This window comes from Sinocyclocheilus rhinocerous, unplaced genomic scaffold, assembly GCF_001515625.1.
Source record: "Sinocyclocheilus rhinocerous isolate Xijiao unplaced genomic scaffold, SAMN03320098_v1.1 scaffold304, whole genome shotgun sequence".
In the NCBI taxonomy this organism is placed as follows: domain Eukaryota; kingdom Metazoa; phylum Chordata; class Actinopteri; order Cypriniformes; family Cyprinidae; genus Sinocyclocheilus; species Sinocyclocheilus rhinocerous.
Window position 1 is genome coordinate 2,271,208 of NW_015659941.1, and position 11,383 is coordinate 2,282,590.

Sequence of the window (11,383 nt, forward strand, 5' to 3'; positions counted from 1 at the left end):
ATTTTATTTTATTATTTATATATCACCAAAAGCAAACTAAATAAAAAGGGCTCAGTTTTGCTTTCACATTGCACATAAACTTTAAAGTGGACTGAAAGTGATTTTTTTAATCCCCTTTTTAGTTCAGCGACCATTCAACACACTTTTTTTTTTTTTGTCACCAAAAGCAAACTGAATAGTAAGGGCTCAGTTTTACTTTTACATTGCACCTGAACTTCAAAGTGGACGAAAAGTGATTTTTTTTAATCCACTTTTTAGTTCAGCAACCATTCAACACACTTTTTTATTTTATTATTTTATTTTATTAAATTGAACCTTGAACCTTCAAAGTGGACTGAAAGTAAAATTTAACTTCATCTTTCAGTCCACACATTTATTTTTATTTTTATTTATTTATTTATTTTTTGTAACATGCATGTAGGCGATATATTTATTTCACTAAATCACACCCCCTTTGAGGTTTAATTATTGCACTTGGCCAATCGCGATTTCAATTTTTTTTTCGATTGGCTGCAGTACATCCTGTCTCTGTGTGTGACAGAAAAATATGTTTCAAAAGGACAACAGTCCTCTTCATCATCCTCTGCCCATCCACGACAGGCTGCTTTTCACTCCTAATTCAGAATATTTATGAATGAATGAACATTAAGTCGTGAATAAGAGGGTCTGATGTCTGGAGTTGGTTGTTTGGGGTCTGTGTGCGCTGGTTTGTGACTGACAGACTCATGGCTGACACTGACCCCCCTCTAAACTCTCAGTCCCACCACAGAATCTCTTACTTCCCCTCTCTTTCTCTGTCTTTATCTCCGACAAACACACAGTCTTTCTCTCTCTGTTCTCACCCTGTTCGCTCTCTTGCGTTTTCTTTGTGTCTGTCTTACACACATACGCTTTCTTTATCTTCCCTTCGCCCTCTCCCTCTGGTCTCTGCAGCTGTGACCCGGTGCCCCTTCCGCTCCGTCATTCTCAGCACTGCTGTCAGGGAGCTCACAGGAGGCCCGACAGAGATGTCAGGAAACAGATTCTGCCCGGAGCGCCGCCGAACCGACCACAATCGGCCACGATGGTCATCTCGCGATCCCGGCCAAGACAGAGTTCACAATCCTCCCACCCGGGCCAAGTGATCACGGCCAATGCAGTTCAATTCTGTCACAGCCGGCGTCCGAGACATGGACAAAACCAACACGACCACCGCAGAGACCTCATCGCGGCCAAGACACATTTAGCGATTCAACAATTCAGCATTTCATATCGACCCAAACGAGACCCCACAAACCCAGACACGGCCAAATAATCACCAATCAATTCAGCCGCAGCCAAACTCAGACACGTCCATTGAGCATCACCGGGGGAATCTGAAGCCACCCACGACCACTGTCTGTATACAGCATCAACAGCTGGTCACAGAGACACCAGAGGACCACCAGAACCGGGCCAAACAGACCGCAGATGCTTTCTGCACCATGAGAACAGTGACAGGATCACATTCAGGACTGTTTCTGAACACACATCAGACACATCTGCAATTTCCATGCCACTAGCCTTGTTAGTTTTATTTACACAGTATTCATTTAATAGTTTTCGATTTAGTCAACAATACTGACCACTAGTTTCAAATGTATATTATATTATATTATATTATATTATATTATTTCTGTGCCACTAGCAGTGTTATTTTAGTATTATTTGTACAGTATTTATTAATATTTATATTAGCTTTTATTTTTTGATTTTCAGTTGTAATTTTAATGTTAGTTTTCGTTTTTGATATCTTATATTATATTATTATATTATACAGTATTATATTATATTATGCAAGAGGAACCGAAAAAATGAGGAGAGAGAGAGTGAAAAAAATGACAATGACATATTTTTCAGAAGACCCACCAGCACACAATCCTCAAATCCTATTACCCCCTTTTGGCAGTGAGGCATTGTGGGATTGAAAGCAGCGATCCAGGGGCCAACCTCCAGCAGAGAGTGCATTGTGCCCCACAGAGGGCCACATGGGGGCCGAGGGGCCCCAGAAAGGACAAAGGGGCCTCCCGACCACAGACCCAGAGAGGCCCCTCACACCTTGGGTCAATGGGGCCCCGGCAAAGAGCGAAAGAGAAGCCGCAAACGTGTGAAAGAGTCTCGATGGGGGCTTCCTTGGATTGGCTAGGCATCGTTAGTCTCCAGCATAGTGGAAATGGAAGAAAGTGACAGCCTAGATCCAGGCTATTAACTCAATCAAAGAGAAAAAAGAGAAAATGCTGTGAAAAATCAGCAAGAAAAGGGAAAGCCTGCTGCTAGTCATGTGTGAAAAAAGTGAAAAAAGTGTGTGCAGGTGCATAGTTTTGTGTATGAATAACGGCCACTTTGAATAGCCCCTGTTATGAAGTGACTGATATACATGGATTTCAGCAGGGAGGTGTGGAAGCAAAGACGAGTTTAAAAATGGAAACGACAAAACGCTTGTGTCTGAAACCACCAAAACATTATCTTTTTCTGTCTGTTGAAGGGATAGTTCACCCAAAAATACAAATTCTGCCATCATTTAGTCACCCTTGTGCATTTCCAAACCTGAACTCCTAAAAATAGGGTTCTTCATTGACTTTTTTGGTTCCATGAAGAACCTTTAACATCCATGGAATCTCTCCATTCCACAAAATGTTGTGGTTCTTTATAATGGAAAAGGGTTCTTTGGATTTTTAAAGTGTTCTTGAAATAGGAAAAAATGGTTCTTTTAAGAACTGTTCAAAATTGTTCTTCTATGGCTTCACTGTGAAAATCCCCTTTAGAACCGTAATTTTGTGTGTATGACTGACTTTCTTTCTTCTGCAGAGCATAAAATATTTTGAAGAATGTTAGTCACCAAACATTTGACCATTGATTTCCATTGGACGAAAAGAAAACACACACACACACACACACACACACACACACAAAAACTCTAATTTAGGTGGTTTAGTTAGCAAATCAACACAAGCTTCATAGTTTGCAGTGTTGTAAAATTGCTGTATATTTAACATTCTGAACACATTATTCAGTGATCCCATACATCTTGACCAATGAATTTCCATGATTTTTTCATAACCTTTCCACTAACTATGGCTTGCAAGCAAGTTTCCAAATCACTATGCATGTTTTTAGATCAATATCTATAAATTGCCTACTACTACTACTACTACTACTAGATTATTATTATTGCTATTATTGACTATTAAAAAAATTCCCCAGGCCTAGTGTTTCCAGGTTTCCCCATGACTGTCGGACTCCTGATTATTTGTTATATAAAGAGGTTTGCTGCATAGAAACGATTTTGCTTGATTAAAATCTAGTGTGACCACTCTTTAACACATGTAAAAATGCGGCCTAGGAGGGTCCAAGAAGTTTTCGTGCCAGACCAGTGCTATTGGTGTACTCCACCTCACTTTATGTGTGAATATATGAAGAGATTAATAAATGTAAACATTTGGGCTGCAGCGGGAAAGAGGCCGCCCTGAATCCCTGACCTTGCTTTTGTGAAAGGGAATTACAGTAACAGAATCATCTGGGAAAACAGATGTTAGCTGTACGAGAGACCCCGATTCCCCCGTAAGGAGTGTTTGTGTGTGGTAATACAGTACTCCATAAGGTGCTGGGAGGTGGGGAACTGCACAGGCAGGGTAGCAGGCCGATGAAAGACCCCTTTTGGCTCAGCGCTCACACTCGCTCATCAGAGAAAAGAGTGAACAGGACCACATGCAGCAGGTTCAAGGCACTTCCATCAAAAATGAAGTTGATGCACATGATGCACTGCAGGAAATGACCTTGCGTCCTTTCTGAATAACTCAATCATCTATTCAATTCAGCTCCATGTGTTGTGCTGCCAAACATCTAGTGGAGATTTGCTTGGACGTTTTGAAGTGCGAGTTATCATGGCAAAATCTCACTGTTATGACGTTTAATCAGAGTTATCAAACTAAGGAGGGACAAGGCCGCCATTTGCTGTTCGGTACAACACACTTTGATGTTCCTCAGATAAACATGCTTGAACAATTCAGGCGATTTCATTAATACTGGTGCAGACGTCATTAAAGGTTGCTTTTGAGAAGAGGATCATGCATTGATACATGGCAGCAGGTAAAAAAATTAGAGAATCCGTTTTTAAGATAGGACGAGACCAACAGATCCAGAAATGCAGATAGCAAGTACATTTTCTTTGGGCAAAGCAAGGTGATACAAAATCTGTTGTATAAATCAAAGCCTTCTATACATTCATCTAGGGTTGTGCACTGATGATAGGGAGACAGAAATGAAGTCAAGGCAAGGTCATGACTGTCCTGGCTTTTAAATCAAAGCATTGGCTATGTTCACAATATCATAATACTCATACTACTGCTTAGGTTAGTATACAGTATGTGCAGCATACAGTGTGCAATGTTTTTGACCTGCAACATCAGCCAAAAATAGCAATATACAAGAAACATGGTGCATGACATGGAATAATGTATCTCATAATGCAATGCACTCTAAATGACCTTCCATTTCTAGTGTTACTGATTAGAAGCAAGGAATATTAGTGATTATTTTTGGCTGATTTGGCTTAAATAAACAAATAAATGTAGTAATAACAAATAGTGACTTTATGCATCGTGGTACTCTTGTGAATGCGCAGCAACTTACAGGGAAGAGAAGAAATTGATGAATAAAGTAATTATTTATTTATTTGCACACAAAAAGTATTCTTGTAGCTTCATAAAATTACGATTGAACCACTGATGTAACATGGACTATTTAACAATGTCCTTGCTACTTTTCTGGGCCTTGAATGTGGTAGTTGTGTTGCTGTCTATGCAGGGTCAGAAAGCTCTCGGATTTCATCAAAAACATCTTCATTTGTGTTCCTAAGATGAACCAAAGATCTTACGGGTTTGGAACCAGACGAGTAATTTATGACAGAATTTTCATTTTTGTGTGAACTATCCCTTTAATCATATTAATTAATAATATTATAAGAGTATTTAAATAAATGCTTAAAGGTATGTAAGCTTTTTTTGCAGGATCAAGCATGCATAAAAAAAAAAAAAATAAAATAATAAATGTAATAATAGGAAAATACATCAAAGAAAAAATGACTTTCTAAATTGAATACAATTCATTTTTAATAAATTTAGTCCTGAATTAATTTTGTATTTATATTTTGGCCTGTATTACAAGAACTCTGTATTTCCAGCAAAGGCAAACATCTACAGCTGCTATGCAGACTTAAGACATTTGTTGTGTTCAGAATGGAATACTGTGGATATGTAAAAAAAAAAAAAATTATTTAAAAAGCATGATACGTACCTGGGATTAGGGGTTTCTCCCAGAACTTCTTGACACTGGTCGACAAAATTGAGAAACTCGGATAAACCCTTTACGTGCTTCCTTAAGGGGTGAGACTCAGGGGGGGCGTACCCCTTTCCTCCCAACTGTATGGTCCTGACAAATGATGTTACTGTCTGAATATACAAAAACGCATTCACATTATGGTTAAAAAGATATATAGTTGAACAAAAATGTGTGCAAATTAATAAATGTATCTATCTTAAAGTATATGTCATTGCAAATTCACCAGGAAGAGAGACGAGGCGCTGTCGCAGGCAGCATGTCTAAGGTCAGTAAAGGCGCTGTGACCCAGAGAGCGATTTGGGTTGTCCAGGGTGTATGCGAGTGCCAGGTCGTTCTTGGAGTTCACCAGAAGGCCCAAATAAGAACAGAAAACTCTCCTGACAACTCTCTGTATCTGCAGGAAAAGGTTTAACAACACCTTAGTGGAATAATTGGAAATGTACTAAAAACAAATGTTAACTGAAAGGATAAAATGGTTTGTTTTTAACAGGAACGGTTCATACTCTTCCATTCTGCAATACTGATGAGTCAGTTAGCTGACTTGGACTCATGTTGTATAAAGGACAGGCTTTTTCCACAGCCCCTTAAGCTTAAACAGGCCAGGCTCATAAACTTCATCACCCCCAGTATTACAGTGGCAAAATTATATTATATTATATTATATTATATTATTTCTGTGCCACTAGCAGTGTTATTTTAGTATTATTTGTACAGTATTTATTAATATTTATATTAGCTTTTATTTTTTGATTTTCAGTTGTAATTTTAATGTTAGTTTTCGTTTTTGATATCTTATATTATATTATTATATTATACAGTATTATATTATATTATTTCTGTGCCACTGATAGCACTGTTATTTTAGTATTCTTTAGTATTCTTTAGTATTAGTAGTATTTAGTATTATAATATTCATGTTTTCAAACATGTTTTCCTGAAGTAGATTTGTAGATGTGGTTTCTAGGTGTTGCATATACTGGCCAAGGTCAAAATGTTATAATTTCTCCCTTTTGAAAATCATAATTACAATGTCCTAGGTACAAGAACCAGTAGTTCTGAAAACAGCAAATGCTTTGTGAAAATGATCCAGATTCAGAGCTAAAAGTTAGCGGCGGACCTCTTTATCAGTGTTTGTGTGTGTATGTGGCACTGATATATGACCACCATCATGTTAACATGTCTCTTACATGACATATAATGTCTCTTCTAACCTACTGCAGAGAAGTGCAGACAAAACAAGCCAAGGTCTGTTTTTCCTGAAACGCTTTTCCAGTCCTCCGCAGCTGCTCCGCCCCCTTGCTTTTTTCTTTTCTCCGTTTTTATCATTGCCCCTCAAAGAAAAATCAATTTAGATGAAAAGCGAAGCATGAGGAACCGAAAGAAATGAGGAGAGAAAGAGAGAGAGAGTGAAAAAATGACTTATTTTTCAGAAGACCCACCAGCACACAAACCTCAAATCCTATTACCCCATTTTGGCAGTGAGGCATTGTGGGATTGAAAGCAATGATTCAGGGGCCAACCTCCAGCAGAGAGTGCATTGTGCCCCACAGAGGGCCACATGGGGGCCGAGGGGCCCCAGAAAGGACAAAGGGGCCTCCCGACCACAGACCCAGAGAGGCCCCTCACACCTTGGGTCAATGGGGCCCCGGCAAAGAGCGAAAGAGAAGCCGCAAACGTGTGAAAGAGTCTCGATGGGGGCTTCCTTGGATTGGCTAGGCATCGTTAGTCTCCAGCATAGTGGAAATGGAAGAAAGTGACAGCCTAGATCCAGGCTATTAACTCAATCAAAGAGAAAAGCCTTTAATTGCTGTGAAAAATCAGCAAGAAAAGGGAAAGCCTGCTGCTAGTCATGTGTGAAAAAAGTGTTTTCTTCTCGTGCAGGTGCATAGTTTTGTGTATGAATAACGGCCACTTTGAATAGCCCCTGTTATGAAGTGACTGATATACATGGATTAAAACAGGTACACACACACACGGAGACATTTCTCAAAATATTTTATTTTATGTTCCACAGAAGAAAGAAAGTCAAAAAACTTTGGAACGACATGAGGGTGAGGAAATGATGACAGATGTTTCGCTTTTTGGTGAATTGCCTCTTTAAGTGGTTAGATCCAGCTCAGAATTCACCTCATGAAAAAATGTGTCATACTCAAGAAAGCAAATGTGGAAAATGTGTTGCTATAAGTGGAACTGCTGCTGAAACAGAACCGTTCCTAATGATTTTCAAAGGTATTTGGCACAGCTGAGTTATGAGTCGTCTCCTATGCAAATGTGACATCTGATATTCATGTTCAACATTTTTACTGGAGCATACAGAGTGAGAATGTGTTTATTTCTTTATCATTTTAGTTTTTAATGTTAAAGTCTCTGCTGCACCAAGTTTTTATGACCATTTTGCACCCTGTCTCTTTGACCCTTACCACTACAGTATTGCTGCTGTCCCTTTAAGACTATATAAACAGCCTCTTTGCATATAAAACAAGTTATATGAGTTGCTCATTTTTGCACATTCAGAAAAAAAAAATTATAAAAAAAAATTATAAAAAAAAATTATTGTTGGTAAATATGTTTTCATATACTTTGAATAATAATTTTTAAAAAATCTGTTAATTTTATGGTGAATCTTATGATTTTAACTGGTAAGTTTCATATAATCACAAGATAAACTATTTTTAAGGTCTTTATAGTTTTTTTTTTTTTTACATCTCTTGACTCTGTCTATGAATTCTGTATACAATTCTATTTACTTGAGAGTTCATTTTAAAGTAAAATGTTAAAAACGGCTATCTATTTTTTTATTTTTATTTTTTGGTAAACCCCTGTATTAGGAGGTTATTGTCTGTTTGGATGTCTCCTTATATCTGTAAAGTTTTTATGTTGTGTGTTTAGGATTCAATAAAAATAAAGTATTTTGTGAGTATTATTTAATATAATGCTGTTGGGTCAATTATGTTTAATAAATGCTGTCCCATCCTTCAGTTACAGCCTCTTTGCACAAGCTGCATTGCAACCCTGTTTAACTGTGTCATAGAAGTCAAGACAACAGCTCTGAGATCAGTCTGCGTGTGTGTGTGTGTGTGTGTGTGTGAGTGTGTGTCCCACGCTCCCACATTCCGCTCTGCCAGGCTGAGTAAGAGGAGTGAGATGGGATGACCTCTGACCTCCAGGTTAACTACCCACAGCTATTTGTTAACGTTTAGGTATAGAGGCATCCCTACTCGACCTGTAAATAATGAGCGGCGGAGAGTCGACCAGAGCATTTCTCTGTAAATCACAGCACTCTGATTCTGACAACTGTGCATTCCTTCCCATAATCCGCTTCATGGATTGATTTAAGGTTTGGTTACATTTACTGTTCGAATTTGGCAAATTTTCGCACGTGAAATCCACACAAATGTGAATGTTGATTTCGCATTGGGTTCACATTGGTCTAGTAAATTTGCTGCACTGGCCAATAGAAATCTGCTTGGTTTGAAAATGAGTCAAAATGCTTCATACTATCAGCATCAGGCTTTTTTGTGCACAAAAAAGTTTGCTAATGTGACCGTATTAGTCTTCACATATTGTCTTCTACCTCTTTTTGTTATGCTTTTCGGCTGGCAGCTCTTTCTGACCAACCAAACCTGACGATGGACTAGTACAGGTGAATTTGACACCTCGGGAGGGCTAGTTTATTTAAACAGAGCCCTGCTGCTCTGTAGCGAGAGGTTCGTACCTAGAGACTTGAAATGAATTCCCCTGTTTACTCTCTCTCAAATAACAGCATATCTTCTCTTTCCGGCACGGGCTGCAGCAGGTGCCCATGAGACCTCGTCATCACAGGCCCTGGTTCATGCCCGTGCCACATAGCTGCCATCCCAGAAGGCCGAGCAGCAGCAGATGCCAGCAGAGAAACATTGACAGCAACTGTATCTCTGGCCTTGGTGCTAACAGCCTCCATCAGCTCCAAGAACGCTATGCCAGGTAAAAACTCAGCGGTCTACGGCCCAGAGTGAAATCACAGCAGTGCGCTGGGCAGTCAACACAGTGAGAAAATAACACTCTTGGGATTTCAAATCAGGGTTATTATAGTGAACAAAAAAATGTTGCTTGAAATAAATTTTTAACTGAAATGAAAAAAGAGAAAAAAAAACTTTCATTTGGTGTACTAAAATGCATTTATTTGAGTAGATTTAGTACTTTTTTTAGCTATTTTAACATATTTGATGTGAAACCTGAAACTAAAATAAAAAATTAAAACTAGACATAGTTTTAAAAAACGAATAAAAATTACAAAAACACAACAAAATTACTAAAACTTTAACTGAACTGTAAATACAAATGGAAAATATAAAAACAAAAACTAATTGAAATTAATAAAATAAAGTATAAAAAAAGTGTAAATGTATTTTATTTTACCTAAAATAAATTTTTAACTGAAATGAAAAAAAAGAAAAAAAAACTTTCATTTGGTGTACTAAAATGCATTTATTTGAGTAGATTTAGTACTTTTTTTTAGCTATTTTAACATATTTGATGTGAAACCTGAAACTAAAATAAAAAATTAAAACTAGACATAGTTTTAAAAAACGAATAAAAATTACAAAAACACAACAAAATTACTAAAACTTTAACTGAACTGTAAATACAAATGGAAAATATAAAAACAAAAACTAATTGAAATTAATAAAATAAAGTATAAAAAAAGTGTAAATGTATTTTATTTTACCTAGTTGCCAAGGTTTATTTAGTTTTACTTCATGTACTAAAATAACTATTATTATTAATAAACTAAAACTGAAAAATTATTAAAAACTATATAGACAAAAAATACTAAACATATATAAAAAATAATACATTGATAAAACGTACAATTACGAAACATGGTACTTAAATTAAAATAAAAAAGAAAAATATACAAGTAAAAACAGTACCTAGAAGCTTGCGTAAAATTTATCAAATAGTATTATATAATATGATAATTTATCAACAGTACCTGCAATAAAATTTAATTGAAAAAACTTGAACTTATCTTATTTTAGCTAGCTGCCAAGGAAACATTTTGTTGACTAAAATAACTAAAACTAAGAACTATAAACTAGACAAAAAAAGAATTAAAAATCTAAAAAAGGATAAAAGAATAAAAATGACATTGTTTTTAATTAAAATGAGAATATGGATATTAAATATGAAAATGGTAAATATAAAAAGAAAAACTAAATAAAATTATTAATAAAAACTGTATCAATGATACTACAATAACTGCCCCATATATAGCAAATCAGAAAGAGAGTGAGTTTTGCTCTATTAATGTTATTCTCGCATATGCATTCAACAAAAGCTTCTGTATAGCATTAAATATTAATATATAAATATATTCTAATATATAAATATATTCTTTGCATGTTATCGATGCATTTGGTAAAGAACAAACTATGTGACCACAAATGCAAAAATCCCAGACAGCAGCAAAGCACACTTGATTATATACAACATTTGTTGCAATTCCTTACAGGTACACAAATATTGACCATTTACCAACATTTATGGATTAGAAAGTGGGCCGTTTCCTGTCTCACTATTGAAAGTGCAAACCTTCTCTAGCATTCAGCGGGGGCAAGTTTGGTTGAACATAAATGCCTGGGATTCGAGGTCCGTCAAAGCTGCTCTGTGTCCAGGCTCAGGGTGGACCAGTGTACCCGTGTATCTCTCTCTCTCTCTCTCTCTAGCGGTCATGTCCCACTGGGTGCACTCTCTCACTCGGTTAATGGGGAGCGGCTTCCCGCAATCAGCAGTCCTAACCCTGTGTACACAGGCAGACGTCCATGTAGAGGCCAGCGGCCGCAGGAAGGGGAGAAAATCTCCTTTTCCCAGCACTTAGCAGCCAAAACCAAGCGCTTGTCACATATAAAGGAAAGCATAAGGTGGGTGTGCACCTGTAGCTCCCACTATGTGTGTGTGTATGTGTGTGTGTGTGTGTGTGCGTGCGTTTTTGTGACAAATGAGGACATAAATTTGTATAATGACAAAGGTATGACATAGGTAT

At 37.2% G+C, this 11,383-nt stretch overlaps 1 protein-coding gene across 2 annotated transcripts in view; it reads right to left on the reverse strand.

Annotated features, from left to right (window-relative positions):
• smoc2 (SPARC related modular calcium binding 2) overlaps positions 1 to 11,383 on the reverse strand; it is a 42,294-nt gene that overhangs the window by 27,194 nt on the left and 3,717 nt on the right. The window lies entirely within an intron of this gene.